The sequence below is a fragment of the Olea europaea genome, chromosome 1 (assembly GCF_002742605.1).
Source record: "Olea europaea var. sylvestris chromosome 1, O_europaea_v1, whole genome shotgun sequence".
Lineage (NCBI taxonomy): Eukaryota > Viridiplantae > Streptophyta > Magnoliopsida > Lamiales > Oleaceae > Olea > Olea europaea.
In genome coordinates, this window is record NC_036237.1 from 25,712,223 (window position 1) to 25,718,643 (window position 6,421).

A 6,421-nucleotide genomic window follows, 5' to 3' on the forward strand; every position below is an offset into this window, starting at 1 on the left:
TGGTATGTATTTGTATCATCTGGAAATTGCATTGCTTGGTAGATATTGAACCTCACCTCTTCTTCATTTCTTTTAAGGTTAACTGACCTCCCTGGACATCGATCAAAGCTCTCCTGGTTGCTAGGAAAGGTCTACCTAGGATCAGTGGGATTTCCTGATCTTCTTCCATGTCCAACACTACAAAATCAGCTAGGAAAATAAATTTGTTGACTTTCACCAGTACATCTTCAATAATTCCTCGTGGGTAAGTGAGGGATTAATCAGCTAACTGCAAAGTCACCATTGGTGGCTTAACTTCCCCAACACCCAACTTCTTGAATACTGTAAATGGCATCAGATTTATGCTGGCTCCAAGGTCATAAAGACCTTTATCAAAAGAGGAGTCTCCAATAGTGCAAGCGATGGTGAAGCTACTTAGATCCTTCCTTTTTCTGAGAGAGCTTCTTTTAAAGAATTGCACTGCATTCTTCTGTCAACTTCACCATTCGTATTCTTCCAATTTTCTCTTTTTTGACATCATTTCTTTCACGAACTTTGTATAGTTTGGCATTTGTTCTAAAGCATCAGCAAATGGGATGTTAATACGAATCTTCTTGAATATATCCAAGAATTTGGCAAACTGCGCATCCAACTTCTTCTTCTGAAATCTTTGTGGATATGGAAGTATGGGCTTGATGATTTGTGGGTTATCAGCAAAGAATATAGATTAAGGCTTGTAATCCTTTCGTGCTTCTTTAATCTGATTTTTCCGTGTTGCATTTGGTTGTTCTTCCTCCTTATCAAGGGTGGTAATACTTTCTTCTGTAAGCATATTTTCTCCAACTTCCTTACCACTTCTTAATGTGATGGCCTTACAATGTTCCTTTGGATTTATTTCTGTGTCACTTGGAAACTTTCACTATTGCTGGGATTTCGCTAATGTAGCCAACTGCTCGATCTAAACCTCAAGATTTTTCATTGTAGCTCCCATGCTCATCTTTATTGAACCGTGATCAAAGATGAAAGTTCCAAGAATGTCTTCTAAAGATGGCTTCCCTTTAGGATGTTGATTGTTGAACCCCGGTGGAGGTTGAAGTGTGTTTCTGTTGTTGCCATATGAAAGATTTTCATGGTTTCATGACCCTAGATGATAGTGATTGGAAAAATAGTTAACCCTCTAATTGAAATTTTTGCTGTTGACACATATTGAGCCTGTTCGTTTACCATTTCTGTCTCCGGATGAACTGAGGAAGTTGCGATGACTAAATCTGCTTTTTAGTGATTTCCTTGCGTAGTGAGTGTAGCTATCTGATTGGTAAGTGATGATACTTGAGATGCTAATGCTATGATGGGATCCACTTCATGCATACTTGCTACTTTCTTCGTGCTTGATCTCTCACTTGGCCATTGATAGTAGTTTGTAGCTATGTCATCCAGCAAAGCATATGCTGCTTCTGCTGTTTTAGCATTAGAGTTCCTCTTGTAGCTACATCCACAATAGTTCTGGTTTGCCATTTAGCCCGTTGTAAAAAATCTCAATATGCATCTAATACTGATAACCATGTTGAGGACACCGTCTGAGCAAGTCTTTAAACCTCTCTCAAGCTTCATAGAACGGTTCAAAATCAAATTGCTTGAATTGACCAATTTCACTTCTAAGTTAAGCCGACTTAGAAGGAGGAAAATATTTGGTGAGAAATTTTTGAGCTAGATCATCCCAAGTAGTGATAGACCATACGGTAGTGATTGGAACCACGATTTAACCTTATCTCTCAAAGAGAATGAAAACAAAAGCAGCCTAATCACATCTTCCGTCACTCCATTCATTTTTATTGTATCATAAATCTCCAAAAAATGAGCCTAGATGAGGATTTTCTGTAGAACTTTCCCCAAACTGGTTCTGCTGAACCATATGTATGAGACCTGCTTCAGTTCAAAATTGTTCGCTGCAATAGCTGGGCGTGCATTATCAGAATAGTTATCATCGACGATCAGTCTGACATAGTCCCGAATAGGCCGTGGTTGATTATTTTCTTGAGCTGCTCTCGCATCCCGTTCTGCCATTGTTTCACATTCGTCCCTATGTAAAACTCTTAAAAGACGAAATGTGTGTTCTGGTTCAGGATCAATAGACAATAGATCAGGATTTCTTGCCCTTCGCATAAACAACTGAAAATGAAAACAAGGGGGAAATTAACAAAGTAACAGCAAAATCCAAACTAAAGCAAAGTTAATTGGTAATAATATCAATAGAAATGAATTAAAACAATCACCGGCAATGGTGCCAAACATTTGCCATTCGTTTTATGCTACGTGGTTTAAGCGCAAGTGTATGGTGTCAAGTTTTGTAATATAGTGATGGAATTGAAATGTCGAAACCACAGGGATTGTTGTTTGATTCATATGGAATACTATAGTTATTTTAACTTCTACTATATTAAAAAAAGAAAAAAATTTGACTTGATGTGTTCATGCTAAATTAATATGTTGTAAATTAAATGGCAATTCAAACAACTCAAGATAAAATGTATAATAAATAGTCAATGCAAGGAAGTCTAGGGAATAATTTCACCGTCCTATCAACAATGTCTTTCAATCTCAATGGTTATTTCTCTAAATTATTCTCAATTTGTAGGCAAGAATCGTAAATTAATCACATTCCCTCTCTCGAGTGCCGAATAGAATTTATTTCTATACTATATTCCCAATATCTCTATTCCAGATTAGATCTATAAAAAATTATTAAGCCCTTGGTTCTTAATTTGAATTAAGCCTCAAAGAATTAGTACTTTCTCTCGAAATCCACGAAATCTAAGTTATGTTATTTGTAGATCAAGATTAAATCTCCCTCTCTCGAGTGTCGAAATTCAATACATCAATTCATTCAACCATTGATCAAGTGATTGCAAGCAATAAGCATGAATAACACAAATAAATGTCAAAAAATTAAAGAAATGTCATATCAACATCCACACATTGTATCAAATTAGGTTACATCAACCCTAAATCTAAGATTTTAGTTCATAATTGATAAAAATGATATTTTAAAATACAGATAAACGAGCATGGAGAAGAAGAGATTAGGAAAAACTCAGTTGATGCTTTGAATCTTCTCCCAATGATTGTAGATCTTTCTCCTTAAATTGCTTTTCCTCTTGGTCTTGTCTTGAGTTGTCTTTTCAATGCCACATCTTCTTTTGTGGTATTCATCTTTCCCGAAAGTTACAAGATGAGAAGGATCGGTTCTGGGCCAAGAAAAATGTACTTTCCTATTTTTTGCGTCGAGCGCCGTAGCGCCCAGAATTGGAGCTGCGACATCCTCTAGCCTAGCGCCCAAGCCTGGCGCTACGGCGCCGAGCTTGCTGAAATTTTTTTTTTGTTTTGGGCGTCGCAACGCCCAACTTTCTGCTTATTTTTTTCTTTCTTGGGCACCCAAGCATCCAATTCCGACGCCACGGCGTCCATGAAGCTACCCCTTCTTGCTTTGTTCAATTTTCGCACTTCATTTCCATGTTCTTTTCCTTTGATTCTCTTCACATAATAATCAAATTTTATGATTTTCATTACAGCTCCATCACAACTCCAAGACGTGGCGTTTTCTTAAAAGTTGTCCAAGCCGCAAAACAACATGAAAACCCGTATCAAAACGTTCAAATGTACTCAAGGACAACCCAAAAACTAAGATTTAAAGTTGCTAAATTGATGAGTGAATTGCACTCAACACTAATATCCATCTGAACTTGGAGACAAGGATTTTAAAGATCTCTAGATATAAGATGTTTTTACTATTTCCCTAATTCTTAGGGATGTGATTAACAAGTTGATTGAGATAATAGCAATAACAATAATGGAGATGTAAAGAAGTAGCACCAAGCATCATAATATTCCAGTCTTCAAGGAAGTTACAGATGGTAACAGTTCCAAGTTACTAGTAGAGCTGAGGAAAAGAGATGCAATTTTCCTGAAAGATAGGATCTATTTCTAGTTTGCCACCTCTGAATATGTTGCCATGGCTGCAATAACTACTGTTACAATGCCAATTATATTTCTACCTCTTAAATGGTATTTAATGCTTTACTCCTACATTATTGCACCTGTCCTTGCCTTCTACAACCCATATGGTGCTAGGCTCACACACTGGAGTATGGCTTCTACTTATGGAAAGATTGGCCTCTTCATTATTTCTTCACTGGTGAGAAACAATGCTGGGGTCTTAGATGGATTGGTAACTTATAGGGTTATGATATCGATTATCTCTACTACTGTTGGTTTAATGCAAGATTTTAAAACCTGCTCTTACTTTGTCATCAACAGAGTCTTATGAATCGACCTAACCTCCCATTTTTGCAAAAAGAAATTGATAGGTGTGTTTTTGCACACTCGTTTAATACCTAAAATAAGCTTAAATATTGATTAAATGAGAGATTTTTTATTCACAATTATGTAATTATTGCTTTTGCAGGTAAAAAGCACCCAAGGTAATAAAACTAGGCGCTATTTTTTTATTTTAAAACAAGGCATGGGACCTTTTTGCCTTTTGTCCAAAATTCTGAGGACTTGTGCTGCAATTTTCTGAATAGGGTTTTAATTAATTTACGAAAAGGGAGCAGCTGGGTTCATGATTGAGCTTCATTCTGCCCTTTTTTTCTCTTGGCTTTTTCTTTTTCTTTCTTTTTTCTTTTCTTCATTTGTTCCTTTTACTTTCTTTTCAATCTCTTGGCATTTTGGAGCAAATCAAGCCCACAACAAAGAGAATAAATTAAATGAAGGTGAAGGTTAATTGAGGAACTCAAGATTCAATCAAATCCAACCAAAAAAAGTTTTATCTTAAATCTTGTATTCTCTTTATTATTTTCTATCATTTGTGATGTATTGGAAGAATATTCTCCTTTGTTATCATATACATAGTATGGGCTAAGTTATTTGTGTTGAGATTTATGGTTGTAGTTTAATCTAGACTTGATTAATTTTAATATTTGACATTTGATGTTAATATGCTTATTTTCATGTGTTTTTATTATTGTATTTCATGTATGTTCATTTATGTGACCAATGAATGATTATGTTTAGTGATTTGTACATCGTTCGAGAGAATACTATGCATTTTAGACCAAACAGTGAAAATCCTAGATTTGTATAGAGAATAGAGATATACCTCTATCTTTAGGTGATCCATTGAGTTATTTTCACAAATATTTAATGCAATTGTTTGGTTTTAATCGACGAACCATTCTTGGGGGACAGCGCCCTGGACGTCCAGGGCTCTGTTCGTTTGGCAAAAGCCTTAATCGACAAAGAGATATAGTAGATTAAACCAATGAATTATGATTAATTTCCCTCGAGAGAGGTAATTAACTAAAATTGAAAAATCGGGTCTAATATCGTTAATGAGTAATTTGTTAATTGGCTTTTAAAAAATTAATTAGGAAACGATTAAATGAAACCACGAATCCCAACAAAATTGTCTTTTGAAATTTCTAAGATGTTTATATTTTCTTATTTTGTGGGTTTTTAGTTAATTTCCTTATTTAAAAATCATATTTTTAATTGTGTGTTTATTTTTATTATTATAATTAAATTAATTAAGATTGTGTAATTTAAAGTATACATTCCTCGAGAGATTGATAATCCGAACTCAAAAAGTCCACTTTATTACTTGAACAACACCCGTGTACTTGCGGTACGATGACACTCTATGGTCTCAACTAAGGATTCCTATTGACTTCCAATCTGTTAACCTGGAAGGAAAGAGACAATCATCTGTAGATCCATCCTATGGGGTTGCATATATGCCAGATAACTCAAATAGCAACCACGATTCTTGGATTTTACATCATGATACTCATTTTCCTCCTCCTAGACCTAGTAAAATTCAAATAAGAATGGAAGCTAGAGGGACTAGGGAAGCTGCTGGTGACATTCATCCTATTAATGTTGAGTTACTAAGGAGTTGAACAAAGAGATTCCATTGGAGGATGCTGTAAGTATTATGCCCTAGGTCCAATCGACTTTGGACATAAATACTTTTATATATAATTAATGCAATTAAATGGCAGATCTATTATTTAATTAATAGACAATTAAATAAATAATAGAGTCCGTAGATTCAAATATTTGTAATTTATTAATCACAAGGAGTTGTGATTGTGAGATACAAATTACATCTGATTGAATCTTAAATCATCCGTGGTCGTAAGTAATAACGAGATACGGATATCGTTATTACGGATAGACCATCACGTGTGGCATTTCTTACTTGTGAAGTAAGTGGCTGATCTCACAAGTTAAAGTGTGGTGACACTTAAATGAACACGTGGATGTTTGTTATAGAACAAAACATTGGAGACCCGTCGAGAGATTCCACATGGATAACTATCTGAGTATCAGTGGTTAATCTCTAACGTTCGGTAGTGGAATTGGTCCTTTGACTTGAGGTCGTCAT